The sequence below is a fragment of the Enhydra lutris genome, unplaced genomic scaffold (genome assembly GCF_002288905.1).
Source record: "Enhydra lutris kenyoni isolate GAN:26980312 unplaced genomic scaffold, ASM228890v2 scaffoldscaffold33, whole genome shotgun sequence".
NCBI lineage: Eukaryota > Metazoa > Chordata > Mammalia > Carnivora > Mustelidae > Enhydra > Enhydra lutris.
The window spans coordinates 7124929-7146318 of NW_019154117.1; the positions used below are offsets into that span (position 1 = coordinate 7124929).

General features: G+C 44.9%; 1 protein-coding gene across 1 annotated transcript in view; it reads left to right on the top strand.

The window, feature by feature from the left end:
* Positions 1-21390, top strand: part of LOC111153520 (histone-arginine methyltransferase CARM1-like) — a 179471-nt gene that overhangs the window by 99056 nt on the left and 59025 nt on the right. The gene's annotated exons all lie outside the window — the stretch shown is intronic.

Consider the following 21390-nt stretch of genomic DNA (forward strand, 5'->3'; position numbering starts at 1 on the left):
TTTATGTGTGAGATCTGTCATAGGACAGGTTCCCTAGGAAACAGATGCTGATGCAGAGAGCTGTGTGCTGGAACTTTGTCACGGGGGCTCTCGGGGCCTGATGTGTGTGGAAATGAAGGAGGCAGGATAGCACTGGCCAGAGGAGGATTTAGGTTGCAACATGGTCACAGTAAGGTGCACATCTAAGTCCCCAAGGTGACGCTCCCCGTCGGACTTGAACCTCCTCAAGGCAAAGGCCTTTACGTTCCACATCTTTTTTATGTACACTCCCTTAGGAAGGGCTGTGGCTGGGAGCCATCATTGCCAACTTGCCAGCAGCTGGGGGAATGAGTCCCATGGTCCCGAAGCAAGCATCGGTCACAGCAGGTACTACAAGATCGAAATTCAGGATCCTAACTTGGGGCTGCAAACAGGAAGCTGGAGGAGAATGGAGTTAAAGATGTAATAGGAAATCCAGGAAGTGACGGAACAAGTTGTATGACACTAAAAGCTTAGCCAGGCCACAGGGCAGTGGGTCACGTGTGCTTTAGGTGGAGCAAGATCTTCTAGAAATGGACTGCACCACCCGACATGATATGCCTTCTACTGTTCAAATATCTGAAGCCCTGTGAGGACACAGAGTACATGTAGGACATGATCTCTTCCCTCAAGTAGTTTACAATCCATTTGGATTTCAAACAAGTGAAGTTCGCCACAAGGGACATTGAGTGCACCTGAGTGTGTGTGAGTGGCAATGATGAGAAGCGACAGTGCCAGGAACAATTCCCATCTGCTGGGCAAGTCAGGGAGGCTCTCAGAGAGGAGATGGGATTTGAATAGAATTCTAAAGGATGAAGGAAATGAAATGCTGTCCTTTCACGCTTCACCTCTTACTGCCAACAACAACCTTTATGGAAACCCTTGGGTTCTTGGGGTTTGTCACCTTAAATGGGTGGATGATCTCTTCACAAAATGCATTGAAGGCCAATTATTGAAAGGTACTTCTCATGTTTAATCTTGAACAGTAGAATAGAGCATATACTTTGAGGTTTTCTGAAATTATCCTGATTTCAGCTCTTTGAGCTGGCTTTTTTCCCCCCAGTATTTTTAGTGTCTCCTGCAGCTTCCTTCTTTCTTCTCATTCTCCAGATACCAAATGCCTGAGTCATGAAGTTCCATCCAGCCCATCGACACTTTTTATTTTTGCACTGACAAGAAAAGTTAAAAGGTGGCAGTAAGGAATCACTGAAGGAAATAATACTAATAAGCATTTTGCCCAGTGGAACATTCAGAATTTAGGATGCATTTCCACATCTATAAACACATAGTTCTTCAGGACTAATCTGTGAGGGGCTTGGGGCAGATAATATCATCCCTATATTACAGATAACAAAGAACCTTGGAGAAGGTTGGTCATGGAGATGGGACACAGCTTGTGAGACACGATCCCTTCCTTCCACCTCCTTCTCCAACATCCAGGTAAGCAGGGGCTCATGGTTCCCGTGGAGGTAGAGAGGTTCATGGGTTGACTAGAAGCTGGAGCTCCTACCCCAATAACTAGTTCTTCCAGGAGCCAGGAGAAAAACCATCTTTTTCTTCATGAGGAACTGATTTCGAAGAACTTCAACAGGCAGACAGGTCTGCCATAGAAGAAGGAAACCATCCTCCTTTGGCAAAATGACCCAGTAACACACTCAGAGGAGCAATTTCAAGAAGTCCATGTTTGGGGCGCCTTGGTGTCTCAGTCAGTTGAGCATCCAATTCTTTTTTTAATTTTTTTTTATTAACATATAACATATTATTAGCCCCAGTGGTACAGGTCTGTGAATCGCCAGGTTTACACACTTCACAGCACTCACCATAGGAGCATCCAGTTCTTGAGTCTAGCTCAGGTCTTGATCTCAGGGTCATGCTCACAGCATCCTGCTGTGCTCAGAGCGGAATCTGCTTCTCCCCGCCTCTCCCTCTGCCCCTCCCCTGCCTTGTGCACACACATGCAGAAGCTCTCTTTTTCTTTCTCTCTCAAATAAATAAATCTATAAAAAAAAAGAAGTCCATCTAGAATGCCACTGCATTTGCCACAAAACCCTACCCAGGAAATAAGAACCCTTCTTACCGCTGGATTGGTGATTGACAAGGCAAGAAGGCATATGGCAAAAAACATCTATGCCTCCTCATCTCACTCAGCACCCTGTTCCTCATAAGGTAGGCCCTGAACATCTTTGCTGGCATTAGAATTGATGATTCTGGAATCAGACAGTGTGGGGTGTGTCTTCGATCCTTAGCATAGTGACCATGTGATCTTGACAAGTGTCCGTGTGACTTTGGCAAGTATTAGTTTCTTATTGCTGCTATAACAATTGACACGAACTTGATGGCTTAAAACAACACAGATTCACTACCTTGCTGTTCTGAAGGTCAGAAATATGAAGCAGATCTTGTGGGGCTAAAATCAAGGTGTCACAGAACTGTCTTTTTCTGGAGGCTCTAGGGGAGAACCTACCTTTTGCCTTTGCCAGCCTTTAGAGGCTGCCCACATTACTTGCCCAGTGACTTTGGTTTTCACCACCGTCTTCTTTTCTCGCTCCCGCCTCCCTCCTGGAAAGAACCTTGTGTTTATATTGGGCCCATGGAAACCATCCAGCATACTCGGCGCATCCCAAGATCCCTAATTTAATCAGATCAGCAAGGCCTCTTTGCCATGTAAGGTCACATACTCAAAAGTTTCCAGGGAGTAGGATGTATATTCTTTGAGGGGGGATGGGCACATCATTCTGTCTACCATAGTAAGTTACCTCATTTTCTCTGTCTATAAATTTGTAGATAGTCCTAGTCCCTTGTGTAGGTGTTTATGAAGATCACCTGTGAAAATTGGTACAGAAATTAGCACAGTGCCTGACATTCTCTAGCTTTTGTTACCATTGTTGCCATGGCGATTATCAAGACTATTATGGGGCCTCATTTCATCCACGTCTCTGTATAAATCAACCCAACAGAGATCATGGGAGGGGGTATCACCAGGCAACAGTGGGAGGTGTGGGGCCAGGCAGAGCACCTTTTTTTTTTTTTAAAAAGTCTGGGTTTAAATTGCATGTTGAAGTTTCCTTTATGACTTCTGTTTACAGCCCAGGTGATTACAAGATGCGGGGGCTCCGCATCGTGCCCAGCCCTTCTTGGAGCCTTTGTACACCTGCCGGAGCAGTGTTAAGCAGCTCGGTAACATCTGGGTCTCAGGAGAAATTCATAGCTTCTAAATCGTTTCCCCAGTAGAAACTGTGCTTGCTGACCCAAATATTCTCAGACGGCCTCAGGTGTGGTGGCTGTTGAGAGAGGACACAGCAACTTGGGCACCAGGGAATAAATAGCACGGTGGCTCCAGACGAGGTTGCATCAGGGTCTCCTGCAGGATTTCTGTAATACGCATTGCTGGTCTCCACCCCCAGAGTTTCTGAGTCAGTAGGTACAGGCATGTGGTCCAAGAATTTGCATTTCTTTCAAGTTCTGTGGATGTTGCTGCTTAGTCAGGAAACCACACTTTGAGAATTACTGGAATTACATAACATCAGAGATGCAGCAGCCCCCAGAAGGGATTTCCCACAGTGTCTGAGTTGGGGAAGTAACCTGCCCCAAGCTCCCTCCAGTGACAGCAACACCCCTTTTCTAGGATGGATAAATTTTATTACGTCCACTTTAGTAAACAGTGCAGAAAGGCTGGAAGCCTAATACTAAATGCATTGTGCACATCACTGAGACTTGGTCAAAAACAGCTGAATGGACTTCAATTTTTTTTTCATTTTTAAAAAGTTTGCGTTTATGTTTAACCTCAATTTCCTCATTTTCCCAGTTGTATTGAGAAATAATTAACATCCATCACTGTGTAAGTTTCAGGTGTGCAGCATGAGAGTTTCACTTACAGATTTTGTGAAATGATTACCTTGGTAGGTTTAGTTAACATCTGTCATTTCATATAGATACAATAATAGGAAAGAAGAAAGTAAATTTTTCCTTGTGATAAAAATTCTTAGGATCTAGTCTCTTAACTCTTCTCTGTCATACAACAGTGTTAGCCATAGTCTGTACCGTCTATAGTACATTCTAGTTCTTATTTCTAAGTAGAAGTTTGTAACCTTTGACCTCCTTCCTCCATTTCCCCATCTCCCCACTGCCACCACTGGTAACCACAGATCTGATCTCTTTTTCTCAAGACTTTGGTGGGATTTTTAGTTTTGGTTGTGTTTACTTCTTTAGGATTCCACACATAAGTAAGATCATAAAGTACTTGTCTTTCGCTGTCTGACTTATTTCACTTAGCATAATCCCTTCATGGTCCATTCATGTCGTCACAAATGGTAGGATTCCCTCTTTTTTATGGCTGTGCAATATTCCATTGTATGTGTGTGTGTGTGTCTCTGTGTGTGTGTGTGTGTGTGTATGTATCACACTCTTTTATCCACTCATCCATTGATGGAGACTTAGATCATTTCCATATCTTGACTATTATAAAAATTGCTGCTGTGAATATGGGAGTACAGATGACTTTCAGGTTAGCATCGTAGCTTCCTTTACACCTGCTCCCTGCATTTTTTTTTTTTTTTTGCTTGACTGAGGTATAACTGATATTTTTAAAGTGCAATAAAATTAATGTATACATCTTGAGAAGTCTGGACATATGCATATGACCATTATTGCAGTCAAGGTATTAAGCATGTCCATCACTTCCAAAAATTTCCCTGTGTTTGTTTTTATTTGCATGCTTATGTTTGCTTATGTGGTTTTTTAAAAAATATGAACACTTAACATGAGATGTCCTCTCTTAATATATTTTAAAATACACAATACCGGGGCACCTGGGTGGCTCAGTGGGTTAAGCCGCTGCCTTCGGCTCAGGTCATGATCTCGGGGTCCTGGGATCGAGCCCCGCATCGGGCTCTCTGCTCAGCAGGGAGCCTGCTTCCTCCTCTCTCTCTGCCTGCCTCTCTGCCTGCTTGTGATCTCTCTCTGTCAAATAAATAAATAAAATCTTTAAAAAAAAAATACACAATACCATATTGTTAATTACAGGTGATATGTTATACAGATTTCTAGAATGTACTCATTTGGGGCACCTGGGTGGGTCTGTTGGTTAAGTGACTGCCTTCGACTTGGGTCATGATCCCAGAGTCCTGGGATCGAGCCCCATATTGGGCTCCCTGCTCAGTGGGGAGCCTGCTTCTCCCTCTCCCTCTATTACTCTGCCTGCTTGTGTCTCTCATTCTCTCTGTCAAATAAATAAAATCTTTTTTTAAAAAATAGAATATACTCATTTCTCGTAACAAAAACTTCATTTTTAAAAAATTTATTTAAGTAATCTCCACCCAGTGTGGGGCTTGAACCCACAACCCCAAGATCAAGAGTCATATGTTCTTCCAGCTGAGTCAGCCGGGTGCCCTGCATAGCACATACTTCACATCCACTAAGAACAGTTCTTCATTTCCCCCTTTTCTAGCCCCTGGCAACCACAGTTCTAGTCTCTGCTTCTACAAGTCGGGCTATTTTAGATATCTCGCTTAGCTGCATCATGCATTGTTTGTCTTTCCATGATTGGCTTATTAATTTAGCAAAATGCCCTCAAGGTTCATCCCTCTTGTTGTTGCAAACGGCAGGATTTCCTTCTTTTTTCAAGGCTGAATGATATTCCATTGTATGTATGTAAACCACATTTTCTTCATTCAGTTGTGGATGGACATTTGGATTATTTCCAGGTCTTGGCTTTTGTGAATAACCTTGCAGTGAGGGTGCAGCTATCTCTTCAAAAGGCTGATTTCATATCTCAGATACGTACTCAGAAGTGGGATTGATAGATCCTCTGGTAATTCTATTCTAACATTTGGTGGGAACCCCACACTGTTGTCCATAGCAGCTGCGTCTTCCACATTCCCACCAACAGTGTGTGAGGGTTCCAGTTCCTCCACAGCCTCACCAACACATGTCTTTTTGCTGTTCTTTAGAAATAGTCCTCCTAACAGGTGTGAGGTGATCTCTCGTTGTGGTCTGGCTCCGCATGCCTTTGGTGCTTAGGAAAGTAACAACAGTTCGTCTGTTTTATTTACTGGGCTTCTGGATCAACTTTTATTTCGTAACAGTCTGAAGGCCAAAAAGAAGTTTTGAAATTGATATCCAATTTTCTCAGTTTACAGAGGGGGGCTAGAGCAGAGGTTTGCCCAAATGCACAGCTGTCCTTCCTTGGCTGTAGGGAGGTCGTGCTCACGGCCAGCACCGGCGCGCTGGTCATCTCGATATTTAAACTACAATTCCGACAACTCCTCAGCTCACTTTGCATCATCTAAAATATACTCTCCTTAAGCCAAAGTCTTTACTCGTGACCACTTGCCTCCTTGTTCCTCCTCTAACCCTGAGCGGCCCCCATTGTGTGCAGCTATTGTCGGCCTCTGTGCGAGGCTCCATTTGATTCTGGGCATTAGAGGAGAGAAGCAGCATGTTTGCAAAAAAGTACCTGCTGACCTAAAGAATTTTTCTGCATGGCAGCTCCATGTTTTCGGGGAGTTTTGATCAGGCCACACATTTTCTTGGCAAGCCAAGCAGGAAGGCGGGACAGACTGTAATTTAAATTCATCCAAATAAGAAAGGCATCATTTGAGCTCTCCCGGGGAATGAAACTAAAAAGCATTTGGATGGTTGCTTACTTATCATTGCTAAAATGGTTTTCATGTCTTAGAATTCCCTTCAGCCCCAGCAGCGAATTCGCTTCTTGCTCACACCCTTCCCCTCCTGGCCCCCAGACCCAAATGTACTTTCTCCAGTAGGTTCCAGGCAGCTTGAGAGTTTCACCCTGTGGGAAGTGCCACAAGAGAGGAAACAAACCATGATCCATGCTGGCTGCGTGATACTCTCGGGGACCAGGCCAGCATCTGGAGAGCAGAATACTCAACCAGATCAACAGGTTGGCTTCCTCCCACAATGTGAAATAATCGTTGTGACTCCTTGTTTTCCACAGCCCTGATGAGTCCTCCTCTGCTCTGGGCTGATGGTTTGGCCATCGGGAAGCCTCCGATTGCTGTCCAGTCTTGCTCTTTTCATCTGCTGTAGCTGAGGAGATGATAACTGGTTTGGCCACCTGGGTAACTTTTTAATGATCTGAAAGACCACAAGGAGCCAGCCTTTCCTTTGTGCAGTCCCTCATTCAGCAACCTAATAGCGAGCTGGAAAGAGCTTTCGCGAAAAGAAGAAAGTCTGCTCCTCTCCGGCAGGAGCAGTAGGAGCGCACGATTCTTTGATTAAACTCTCACGCTGCGCATGTGATGGGGCATCTGACCTGCTTGAGACGGGCTGACCGCTGAGGTTCCTTGGTATTTGCGTTGATGCTTTCCTGCCAACAAGCCGTGAGATGACAGATGAGTGTCCCTCAGCTTGAGTGTGGATGGCAAGAAAAGTGGCCAAGAGATGGCCGGGGCCCAGCTGCCACCTGGGGCAGTGCTGGAAGGGAAATGTGGTTTTCTTAAGGGTTACCCTCTGTGCACATGAACTTCAATCAGGAGTGAAACCAAAGCTTGCACCACAGGGGAGGCAGGACTGGAACAAAAACACAGTCTCTCCTCTGCCCCAGCGGACAAGCGGCCTCTGCTAACAGGTGCCAGACTTAGAACGGAAAGCAGGGAAGGCTTTTCTGTCCTCCCTAAACTCGTTTTCACAATATAACATTGGGAACCTCAGCACCTCTCTCTTGTTGTATTTAAGAAAGCAACTGCTTAGGTGTTGGAGCAGCCAGCGCTCGAGGCAGGGACCCAGTCATTCCTGTGTCTAACGTACATGCGCAGCTCTTTGGGGTCTCGTGACTGGCATACATTTTCAGTGCTCCTGTCAACAGGTGCAGAGTGATTTATTTGGAAAGCTTTGTATCTACGAGTGTATTAACATATTATGTGCATTATAAACATATTCCAAAGGTAAAATGATGAGATATCATTATGCATTCACCAATAGGTAAAATTCAAAAGGCTGACAATAAAGCCACTGGGAGTCACTGTGGGGGGGAACGGAAAATGACACAAGAACCTTCAAAAGCCATCAGGCAGTTTCTCTTAGAGTTACACATGTACTGCCCCAGGACCCGGCAGTTTGACTCCTGGGCGTGTACCTATGAGAAATGAAAATGCGTGTGTACGCAGAGATTTGCCCGCAGAAACCTGGAAGGCACCCAAACGTCCATCAACAGATGGAAAGATGAACGAACTGTGGTCCGTCCAAACAGTGAAGTACGAGTAAGCGACACAAGCGAATGCGCTGCTTCTCCACGTCACAGCATGCATGACTCTCCGAATACCGTGCTGAGTAAAGGAAGCCAGATGCAGAGAAGCGCATTACTCTATCCTTGTGAATTTCTAAAATAGGCCAAACTGATCAGTAACGATGGCACATCCGCAGTGAGGGGGTGCAGCAGGGTCAGCGTGGACCGGACAGGGGCATGGAGGCAGTGGGTGGAAGACGGATGTTTTCCATATCTTGATTGCGATGCTAGTTACACGAGCTTATGTGTTTATTGAAACACATCGAAGTGCACACTTCATGTTACATTACATGGAAATGATTCAACAAATATAAACTAAACGTGGGGTTTTTTTGTTTTGTTTTGTTTTGTTTTACAGAGAGAGTATAAGCTTGAGTAAGGAGGGAGAGGGAGAGAGAGAATCTCCAGCAGACCCCCCCCCCACCTGCTGACGTGGAGCCCAACACAGATCTCGATCTCATGACCCTGACATCATGACTTGAGCCGAAATCAAGAGTCAGATGCTCAACTGAGTCAGCCACCCAGGTGCCCCTGAACATGCTGTTTAGAAGCAAAAGTAGACTTTGATTCACTTTTGTCAGGAAATCTTAGTCCCTGCAATAATATAAGAACCAGAAATAAAATGATTGAAAGGAAAGAAAAGATAAAGATGAAAATTCACATGATTTTTTAAAAATTTCGTTTTATTTAAATTCAATTAATTAGCATATAGTGTATTAAATTACTAGATTCAGAGGTAGAGTGCAGTGAAAATCCACATGATTTTTAAGTGTGTATATTTCACTAATGACACATAAAAACTTACAAAGTTAATGTGCCTTAAAATATCAACTTAATATTTGGTAAGAATATGATTTAAAGGCCTGTTCTATGTTGTTGAATTTATTTTGATACTTTTTTATGAGGGCTCTTGCCACTGGGTAGAAGACATACAAAAATATGTAAATTCAAATGGAAGAAAGGTAAAATGAGTGGAGCTAAATAAATCACGATATTCATTTTTCAGCCTATTATGCAACACATTTGAAATTCAGTTAATACATTTCTCTGATGTCAATCAGGTCTTACAAAGTAATCAGAAGGTGCTACAATTTTACATTTTTAAGAAACAGATTTCAAATTACTAAAATTCTTTTGGAAGATCATTGAACATAAGAGAAAATTACGTTCCCCAGTCTTTATAATTTTGCAGCTATGAGATTTATCATTTTCTGAAGCAAAATCAGCTAACAATGAACTATCCCCCAACAACCACTTTCACAATGTTCTTCCCATAGCACAAGTTCCTTTTCAAAAATAGCTCCTTCTTCATTCATTATGAAAAACCATCTTTTTAGAACTATTTTTATTATTTTAAATTTATAAAAAATCTGAAAAAAATCACTCAAAGACTTTAAAGATGATTTTAAGGAGATTCACTAGTTATTTACATTTTTCTCTCCTCCCACACAGACGCTTTAGTGTATATTTCTTAGAACAAAGGAATTCTCTTATCTACACAACAGTATCAAAATCAGAAAATTTAGGTGATACAGTTCTATCCCAAAAATTTCCTTCATATTAGGAGCAACTTGTTTATGTTTTCAAGAATGTCTTCCAGGGGTGCCTGGGTGGCTCTGCTGGTTAAGCATCTGCCTTCTGCTCGGGTCATGAACCCAGGGTTCTGGGATCGAGCCCCACATCAGGCTGTCTGCTCAGCGGGGAGTCTGCTTCTCCCTCTCCCTCGGCCTATTTGTGCTCTCTCTCTATCTCTCTGTCAAATAAATTTCTTAAAAAAATCTTTTAAAACAAAGTCTGTAAAAAAATTTCTTTTTTTTTTTTGAGAACTCACAATGACCAATTTTACTATTCACATTTATTGTGTGTATCTTTTTGTTTTGTTTTTAAACATTTTTTTATTTATTTTCAGCATAATAGTATTCATTGTTTTTGTACCACACCCAGTGTTCCATGCAATCCGTGCCCTCTCTAATACCCACCACCTGGTTCCCCCAACCTCCCACCCCCCCACCTCTTCAAACTGACAACTACCTGTCATCCAGAAAATTTCAGCAAATGACAACTCTTGCCTTTAACAGGAAAACTCCACGACTCATCCGTACATGGAGTAACGCTTCCATCGACTCTACTGTGGAATAACCAGGGCAGGCTCAGCACTGTGGTCATTTGCAGGGACATCCCCATGTTCTTACAAAGTACTGTAAACCGTCTGCTCTCTCTTACAGGACCTTCTTCCAAATACATAAAATTATCTACACGGATGAAATCCCATAGCCCCACGTGGACTTATTACTTCAAAGACGGGTCTCTCATAACCTGCTGATGTATGATGTGTGTTCATGGACATTAATATTAGCTGCTTTTATTAGTAATCATTGTCAGTGTTTGTCGGTCAGAACTAGCTACATTTTGAGAGCATTTTTTGTTTGTTTTGTTTTGTTTTTTGATGATATAGTTTTTATTTTGGAGAGATGCTCTGGAAAAGATAAAACACAACAAAACAAAACAACAACACAGAGATGCTCTGGGAAACTTGGAGAGATTAGGTTTGCTTAGAACCAACCTGGAATAGTGCAAATGAGAACTGCAGAATTTGGAATCCAACAAACTTGATACTTGGGCTGTTCGTCTCTCTGTCTCTCTCTCTATGTACACATGTCATCATATATATAGCATATGTACCATGTCTTCTATGTATCCCATATCAGAACAGACACATATATCTCAGGATAGGTGAAATTTTTTTTTTAAAGATTTTATTTATTTATTTGACGGAGAGATAGAGAGCGTAAGTAAGCAGAGTGGCAGGCAGAGGGAGAGAGAGAGGGAGCCCGACGCGGGGCTCGACCCCAGGACCCTGGAATCATGACCCGAGCTGAAGGCAGCTGCTCAACCAACCAAGCCACCCAGGCGCCCCAGGATAGGTGAAATTTTTTACCAAGGTTCTGCTAAGATAACAAAAGGCTAACTTCTCAGGCTAATAACAACAAAAGGCTTATATTTTTGCTCACGTACATGTTCATGGTTATGAAGTTTTTATTGACTAAAGCAAGTCACATGACCAAGGCTGATGTGAATGGGGCAGAAAAGTGTGATTTTACCAAGGAGAGGGGAAGAGAGTCATTGTGAACCATGTGGAAACAGCTTGGTTTCTTCATCTTCAAAAATCAGTCTGATTCTATAAAATCCATTGGTCAGGCTTTTTGTTTGAAATCACGAAAGGGCAAGTCACATTGGCTTAAGAGAAAAGAGAATTTATTTATTGGCTCGTATAATCAGACTGTCCAGAGTAGCTAGTGACCCCCATGAGGTTCATCCTCTCTGTCTCTGTCTGTATCATTCCCCCTCTCCCCCTCTCTCCCTCCTTCACCTGCTTCCCTACTGGAGCTCTGCTTCCTTCTCCGTGGAGTTCATTCTCCTGCTCTAGACAGTCCACCTTCATGTGGGGGGGGGAAGACCACAGGCAGTCCCTGAATAACATCCTTTCAGACCCATAGCTCAGAAAACAAGTGATCTTCTCCAGGTCTACAAGATAAAAGAAATCCTAGGCAAGTATTTCCATGAGTGCAGCTGCCTGCTCTTCTGCTCACCACGCTCAGAGCAGCGGAGGGCTCGGGTGGCTTGGACCTGGTCCTACGCCAGCTTCTGTGGGCAGCCTTACAGCCTCACACAGTCGGAAGAAAGAGGGGAGTCAGAAGTTCCCAGATGGGGGGCTGGGGGCTTCCTGCCCTGGTGAACCCAAGCCAGGGGCCGTGCACATACCTGCCTCACTCCCTCTAAGTAAGATAAAGCTTGGGAAAGTCTTTCATACATTGGAAAGCATTGTCCAAATGCTAGCTGCTGTCCTTATTCCTTTAGAGTTGAGTAGAAAGCCCCATTATCTACCGGGGTAAATGGATGCTGGTGGCAGGCGAGCATTGTCCCCCCACGTTCACTTAGGTGAAAGTAAAGTTACAACAAATAGGAGGTTAGCAAGCAACCGACTACGGCGGTGACAGAAACGGTGTTGACTTAAACCTAGAAGTGGTGCTTGTTACTTCGGAATGAGATCACACCTGCCAGACAACTATAGGGTGATGGTGTCAAGAGTGGGGCGAGATGCATGTTCTGCAGGCTCCCGGGTCCCTGGCGTGGGGCTGGCGGATGTTCTCGAAGAATGAGACACAGCCCCCTCTTGAATTCATGCCTCACTCCAGCTACATCCCGATAGCTCCAAATATGCAGATGGTGTCAGAGAAGGATTGGGGCAAATTGACTGGATTTTTCACTTTTCCTCCTGATGCCTTGACAGCCTGTTTCTCGTGCTTACTGTTTAATTTAATTCCTGTGCTCGAGGCAGCGCGCTCTGCGTTGCAGCTGTGCACAGTTCGTTTGAAAGGGCTTCATCGGCAAGGCCAAAGGCAGGAAGCTCACTGCCGGGATACCTTGACGAATCGATCTCTTGGGAAAGAAGCGCCTTTATAATGAAGTCACAAAAGAAACCTTCATAAATCCTTGGAAGCCCAGCGGTGCGCATGTGTGAGTGCAACCGAAATACTTCCCAAAAGACCTTGTTGAAGGTAAATAAGGCCAATGTGAAGCAGAATTTTTTTAAAAGATTGGCTATTGCCCAAGCATCATTCTTGTTCTCCCCTCCTGGTGTGCACACGGGCACGCGCGCACGCACACACACACACACACACAAACACACACACACACACACACACACACACACGCTTTGCATCCATCTCTGTTGTGACACACAGCCCCTGCCTCCAGCACCCAGTGTCCCTTGCTTTTCCAGTCAAAACATGGAAGAAGAAGAAATACTTGTCACTGTCCCGTGTTGATTGATCAGTCAGGTTGCTCCTGGATTAATGAATTTCACCCTCTAGACCAGCCGTGCATGTTGGGCCTTGATCTCTAACTGCAGTTAGATGACAGCTTTTGAGAAGAAAGGTGTGTGTGTGTGTGTGTGTGTGTGTGTGTAGTGGGGGTTGTCTGGAATCACACTTAACGGTATCGTGACAACAGTGCTGACAGTGCATCTGATCCAGTCTCCACAGCGAGAGTGGGGGACAATGATAGGGGCTCCGTGGGTTGGCGAGCCTCTCCCTTCCCAGAGCCTTACTTGGCTGGGGCCCTTACCCCGTAACTGGCTTCCAGAAAGGCCCCGTCTCCATCCTGACTCCATTCCAGGAGGCAGAGCTGCCTCGGGGGAGGTGAAGATTCACGGACAAATGTTCTTCTTTGCTTTTCCTTTACCACCTGTGTGTCAGTTTGCTGGGGCTGCCATAACAAAGTGCCACACACTCGTGGTCTGCACAGTAGGAGTTTAATTTTTCACAGCATTAGAAGCTAGACATCCGAGATGAAGGTGCCCGCAAGGTTGGTTTCTTCTGAGGCCTCTCCCCTGGCCTTGTGGATGGCTGCCTTTTCCCTCTGTCTTCACGTGGCCTTATTTCTGTATGGCTCTGTGTCCTCATCTCCCCACAGAAACACCATCATGTTGGATTAGGGCCCACTCTGATGGCTTTGTTGTGGTGGAAAGACCCCGTCTCCAGATATAGCACATTCTGAGGTACTGGGGGTTAGGACTCCATCGGATGAATTTTGGGTGGATGCTGTTAGCCCGTAACAATGCAGCTTCCTCCCCTCTCCTGACCACTGGTCTGGCTTCTTCCCCTCCCTTAACTGCCGAATCCAGGGCAAAATAGGCTGGCCCGGGTCCCCTGTTACCAGAGGATGGAGCCAGAGAGAGGAACTAAGAAATCTCCCCCCAAAAAGCCAAAAGACAAAGCCAAGGAACCCTTGAAACAGGGAGTGAAAAGCTTGGCAGAGTTGAAATGGTCATCAGAAGCTGAGGTTTAGATGTGAGGAGTTCGTTCTCATTAGAGAACGAGGACAAAGATGACGAACGATAAATCAAAATGGCGACAGGCGGGCAGTCTGGGCCAACACAGGAGTTAGTATACTCTAGCGCATAGCTCTTTCTAGAAGTCTGTGCCATTGGGACCTGGGATTAGGATGGGCTTTAACCCAACCTTACAAGATTTATTCAAAATCTGGGCTTTCTCTTCCTTGCTTTGCTGTTTCTACTTCATGATTTTCTGACATTATGAACATTGTTCTCTGCTTAAAATCTCCCTCTGCCCTAGTGCTGACCTGGCAGCTCCCACATGACCTTCCAAATTTCAATAACATGTCACTCCTGATGTAAACCCTACCCAACTCAGTACATTTTCAATATGACTGTTCAGAGATCTGACTGGGCTACCAAGTCGGATGGGAATAGAGACACATCTTTGCCCTTCTTGAGTCCCCACAGATGGAAGAAACCAGCAAATGCTTATCCCGTGAATGTTTTGAAAGAGTTGTCTTTGAGCTCACTTGGTTCATATGTCCCTTCACGTGTCTCTCATTCTGCCGTGTGTATAGGGAAGCATACGGTATTTAGCTCAGTGCCTCAAGTAGTATATGAAGTGTTGGGAATGGCTAAGAACGTAGACTCTGATGCCAGGTTGCTTGGGTTTGAGCCCTGACCCCAGTGGATATTGGTTTGATGCCTGTATCAGTTTGCTAGGCTTGCCATCACCAAGTACCACAAATGGTACTTGGCTTCAACGCTATTCATTGCTGGCCAGTTCTGGAGGCTGGAAGTCTGAGATCAAGGGGTGGTAGGGTTGGTCCCTGCTGAGGGCTGTGATAGAGAGTCTGTGGCCACGTCTCCGAGTGTCTGGTAGGGGTTTGCTGGAATCCTTGGTGTGCCTTGTCTTCTGTGGCACCATCCCGACCCCCGCCTTCATCTTCACCCGGTCCCCTCTCTGTGTGCACGCCTCACCCACAGTCAGCCTGGATTAAGGGCCCCCTCTACCCCACTGTGATTTCACCCTGACAAATGATTCCATTTCCAAATGAGGTCACATTCTGAGCAACATAGGAATTTTGGAGGGACACATCCACCCATAACAGTGCCCCTTGGCATAGTACCTGGTTTCCGTTTCCACATTAATTAGCAAAACAGACTAATAAATAATACAGCTGACCTTCTAGGGGTGAGTGTGACCGAATGAATTAATATATGTGAGTCACTTAAGACCGGGCGTGGAGCAAGGAAGCCCAGCATCAGCATTAGCTCTGACTTTTGGCTGTGGGGTATGTTCATCTCCTTCACTAAGCTGTTGTGGCGGGGACGCTGCTTGGTCCTGTTGCCAATGGCATCACATTAAACACAGCGCTCTGCTCCCGACACCCAGTCTCTGAGCTGAACGGGTCACACGGAACGTGAGGCAGGGACAACTCAGAGCCCCCAGGGCTGGAATTAAAGCCCACCCGCTTTTGAGAGACTGTCCCTTTGATAGATCGCTCTGTAGCATGCCAGTCTCATAGTTGGGCCCCAAAAGGTTGGCCTGGGAGGAATTTGAAACCCTGTCCTCTTTCTTGGTTTCTTCCTGAGGTTTCCCGCTTTCTGAGAAATGCTCAGGGGGTGTGGTGTGACATACACAGATGCTGTTCTGTCTCCAGGTGGAGAGCGCGCCCAGCCTGAGCGGCTCACCTTCCGCTGCCGGCGTGACGGAACGCTTCGGCTCTGTGGTTCTCTGCTCAGTTGTGACATTATCATCCCTGCGAGGCAGGAAAAAGAAGGGAAGAGCGACGTGGTGTTTCTTCCTCAGAGGCCTGGGTGGGCCATCTGGCAATCTTCACATCTCGGTGCCAGAATGAATAACATGCTTTGGGTGACTCTTTAAATGTTTTATTCAGGGGAGATGTTGTTTTAACCTCTGCACTTCCCACCACTTCTTAGCTGATGGAAGTCTTTTCTCTCCTCTGCTTGAAAATTATGTGGAACACAGCCCGGTAGAGACTTATAAATCAGCAGGAGAATTCCTCCGCTGGTCTGAATAGCAGCTAATGATGGAAGAGGCAGCTGAATGTTTCCTCCTCAAGCAAGGACAAGGAAACAACGTGCACTTGGCATGCAGCCAATTTATGAGGCAGGGTCTGGACCCAAAGGATGCAGCAACTCGGATCTCCCTCTACTTGCAACCAAAAGGGGGGACCATCTCCCTGTGGGACTCCAGGGGCTGGAATGAAGACTACTTGCTTGCGGGACACTGAGTTCAGCTTCTAACCTTGACTGGGTTCCTCAAGGGATTCTTTGAAATTAACAAGTCACGTCAGTTTTCTGGGTCTCATTTCTGCCTTTTGTACATGAGGTTGCTGAACTGTCACGGATTGTTGAGGCTCTCTTCTGGGCTTTCACTGTCTCCGTCACCTTTCATAAAGCAGTAGACCCCTGGTCTTCTGTCTCCGGGCTAAACATGAGCCCTCTAGTTTCTGACCGCCCCATCTTCACTTGCTCTCTTGAAGCTCAGTGCTGAGATCCGCGTGATACTGTGATGATGTTTATAATAAGATATATGTTTGGTCTTCGCCTGGTTTCTGACACAGAGCTCCTCTTTAAACCCTTGGAATTTCCTGTAAAGTTGTCTTTTTTATGTTCATGAGGTGACTTTTGAGAAGGGACAAAGGAGCAGGGCCAGCTGTGGGGGCTGGTTGCCGGGAGCCAACCCTGTGATTGGAAGATTGGAAATTTCGGTTCCCCCTCTACCTTGGGGGAGAGGTGAGGGGCTGGAGATGGACTTCAGTTGCCAATGGCTGAAGGTTTAATCAGTCCTGCCTATGTAGTGAAGCCTCCATAAAAACCCAAAGGGGCTAGGTTCAGAGAGCTTCTAGGCTGGTGGCCGCAGGGAGATTGGAGAGAGCAGGTATGGCTGGAGAGAGCACAGAAGGCCTGCACCCTTTCCCCAGACCTTGCCTCATGCCTCTGTTCCAGCTGGCTGTTCCCAAGTCATCATAGTTTATAATAAACCGGCCTTGTAAGTGCATTGTTTCCCTGGGTGCTGGAGCTGCAAGCGAATTAAGCAAACGGAGGAGGAGGCCGAGGGAACGTCTGATCCGTAACCTCTCCATCAGGGGCTCAGGTAGCAACCTGGGCTTGCCGTTGGCATCTGAAGGGAGCGTGGCGGCTTTGTAGGACTGAACCCTTACCCTGTGCAGTCTGATGCTGGCTCTGAGTGCAGTCAGGATTGAGGTGAATTCTCAGACACCCTGGAGAATTGCTTGGTGCTGGGTGGGAAGCCCCTGCACACACACACATCAGAACTGGGTCCAGGAACTTGAAAATAATCTGTATTTTCTAAATTGCCTCAAACTGAGCTCAAGCCTTAAATGAGCCCCTGAGCCTGTCTTACAAGTAATTATATGAAACAAAGGACACGGGGCGCCTGGGGGGCTCAGTTGTTAAACGTCTGCCTTTGGCTCAGGTCATGATCCCAGGGTCCTGGAATCGAGCCCTGCATTGGGCTCCCTGCTCAGCGGGAAGCCTGCTTCTCTCTCTCCCACCGCCCCACTTGTGTTCCTTCTCGCTGTCTCTCTGTCAAATAAATAAAATCTTCTAAAAAAAAAAAAAGAGAGAGAGAGAAGAGAAACAAGGGACACATGAGGTCAACTCTATTTCTTTTTTTTTAATCATTTTTTTAATTTATTTTCAGCATAACAGTATTCATTGTTTTTGTACCACACCCAATGCTCCATGCAGTCCGTGCCCTCTCTAATACCCACCACCTGGTTCCCCCAACCTCCCACCCCCCCACCTCTTCAAACCCTTCAGATTGTTTTTCAGAGTCCATAGTCTCTCATTGTTCACCTCTCCTTCCAATTTCTCCCAACTCCCTTCTCCCAACTCCCCATGTCCTCCATGCTATTTGTTATGCTCCACAAATAAGTGAAACCGTATGATAATTGGCTCTCTCTGCTTGACTTATTTCACTCAGCATAATCTCTTCCAGTCCCGTCCATGTTGCTACAAAAGTTGGGTATTCATCCTTTCTGATGGAGGCATAATACTCCATAGTGTCTATGGACCACATCTTCCTTATCCATTCGTCCGTTGAAGGGCATCTTGGTTCTTTCCACAGTTTGGTGACCGTGGCCATTGCTGCTATAAACATTGGGGTACAGATGGCCCTTCTTTTCACTACATCTGTATCTTTGGGGTAAATACCCAGTAGTGCAATTGCAGGGTCATAGGGAAGTTCTATTTTTAATTTCTTGAGGAATCTCCACACTGTTCTCCAAAGAGGCTGCACCAACTTGCATTCCCACCAACAGTGTAAGAGGGTTTCCCGTTCTCCACATCCCCTCCAACACATGTTGTTTCCTGTCTTGCTAATTTTGACCATTCTAACTGGTGTAAGGTGATATCTCAATGTGGTTTTAATTTGAATCTCCCTGATGGCTAGTGATGATGAACATTTTTTTCATGTGTCTGATAGCCATTTGTATGTCTTAATTGGAGAAGTGTCTGTTTATATCTTCTGCCCATTTTTTGATATGATTATCTGTTTTGTGTGTGTTGAGTTTGAGGAGTTCTTTATAGATCCTGGATATCAACCTTTTGTCTGTACTGTCATTTGCAAATATCTTCTCCCATTCCGTGGGTTGCCTCTTTGTTTTGTTGACTGTTTCCTTTGCTGTGCAGAAGCTTTTGATTTTGATGAAGTCCCAAAAGTTTATTTTGGCTTTTGTTTCCTTTGCCTTTGGAGACATATCTTGAAAGAAGTTGCTGTGGCTGATATCGAAGAGATTACTGCCTATGTTCTCCTCTAGGATTCTGATGGATTCCTGTCTCACGTTGAGGTCTTTTATCCATTTTGAGTTTATCTTTGTGTATGGTGTAAGAGAATGGTCAGGTTTCATTCTTCTACATATAGCTGCCCAGTTTTCCCAGCACCATTTATTGAAGAAACTGTCTTTTTTCCACTGTATATTTTTTCCCTGTTTTGTTTTGTCTTTATATGGAAAACCCAAAAGACTCCACCCCCAAACTACTAGAACTCGTACAGCAATTCAGTAACATGGCAGGATACAAAGTCAATGTACAGAAATCAGTGGCTTTCTTATACACTAACAATGAAAATACAGAAAGGGAAATTAGAGAATCGATTCCATTTACTATAGCACCAAGAACCATAAGATACCTGGGAATAAACCTTACCAAAGAGGTAAAGGATCTGTACTCGAGGAACTACAGAACACTCAGGAAAGAAATTGAAGAAGACACAAAAGCATGGAAGACCATTCCATGCTCTTGGATCGGAAGAATAAACATTGTTAAAATGTCTATACTGCCTAGAGCCATCTATACTTTTAATGCCATTCCAATCAAAATTCCACCAGTATTTTTCAAAGAGCTGGAGCAAATAATCCAAAAATTTGTATGGAACCAGAAGAGACCCTGAATCACTAAGGAAATGTTGAAAAACAAAAATAAAACTGGAGCATCACGTTACCTGATTTCAAGCTTTACTACAAAGCTGTGATCACCAAGACAGCATGGTACTGGCATAAAAACAGACACATAGACCAGTGGAACAGAGTAGAGAGCCCAGATATGGACCCTCAACTCTATGGTCAGTTAATCAACTCTATTTCTTAATACTGAGGAGTTACGTGAGTGCCTCAGCAAGAGAGGCTCCACCTGTAAGTTGAAGACTCTTCATCACCACCATGCATGCATGTAAAAGGAGAACCTTTTCTAACTCACAGTATTTCAGACACCAGATGTGGGGGGTTTGTTCTGTACACCAACCAGTTTTCCAACTCTCTGGTCGTCAGCTGGCGTCATAGATCTTAATTCTGACACGAGCTACTTGGAACCCGTGTCAGTTCCAGAGGTTGAAGGGCTCAGACCCAGAAGACTGCTCTCAATTCAGACACCATTTGTGAGGGATGCATCCCCTGGGTACCATATTGTGCCCATACTGGCTCCTAAGTCAGAGGTGCCCGCAGACTCACTCCATTTTGATAATTCGCTAGAGCAGTTCAAAAACTTAGGGAAACATCCACTTACATTTATCAGCTTATCATAATGGACATTATAAAGAACACAGATGAACAGCCAAAGGGAGGGTCCCAAGCCGGGGAGCGTCTGCCTCTGAGAATTTGGGACGCACTACCTTCCCAGCACGTGGATGCAGTCACCAGTGCAGAAGCTCCCCAAACCCTGCAGTGTGGGAATTTCTTACAGCAGTTTCATCATGTAGGCTTGACTGTTTCTTAATTCCATCTCCAGCTCCTCCCTCTACAAGGAGGAAGGCTGGGGCTGAAAATCCCAAGCTTCTTTCTAGTGCTCGATGACCAGCCCCCATCTTGAAGCTAACCAGGAGCCCACCAAGACTCTTGTCACTAGAACAGAAGATTCTCCTATCACTGCTGCTCCCCCTCCCCCAGGAAATTCCAAGGGATTTAGGAGCTCTGCGTTAGGAACTGTGGGGGTTAGAGACCAAAAATGTATATTTCTTATTACATCACAGTGTGTTTGTGAAATCTTGGGCATAACATTGAAATTGAGAGAACGAAATACAAAGAATAAATATCATTCCTGGACCTCACCTTTAACTCGGGGCTTCTTAGTAGAGGACTGAAGTCCTTGATAACGGACAGAAACAGATGAAGGGTCTTCCAGGAATAAATTGGCAGGTCACTTGCTGAAAGAGCTTGCTGGAACACTTGGAGGAGTAATGAATCGGTTAAGGCTTCAACTGGCTGGGGATGAGATTTTCTCTGGCAAGCTTAACTGAGGCAGTGTGTGGTTCGGAACTGTCTCGGAAGAAAGATGCTTTGTAAGTATAGAGTGATCTGGGTCAGTGCGCCCAAATCGTGACTGGATATTTATCTGAAGCAGGAAGGAATGGGATTTGGAAGAAGTTCTGAAACCTCTAGTCTTGACTGAATAATCCCTATAACAAGGAGACAGAGAAAAGGGAGATACACGCTGATCGAGACCCAGATTCTAAGAGTCTGTGATTTTTTTTTAAAGAGTAGAATAAGTGTGCTTTTATTCAGCCCTAGTTTCTTAGTAGAGCCCCCAATGTGTTTATCCTATAAATCCTTAATTATGTTTCATTTCGTAATGGAGTTCCATATAATGTCATGGTTTTCTTTAGATCTATGTTCGGTTGTGTTGTCATGAATATCCCCGGTGATTCATAACACTGTTTGCTTACCTTTCAGACATGTGGTTTTTGTTTTTTGTTTTTTGTTTTTCCATGAACAGCTTTCTTAGACTGGGTGCTCTTATTCTT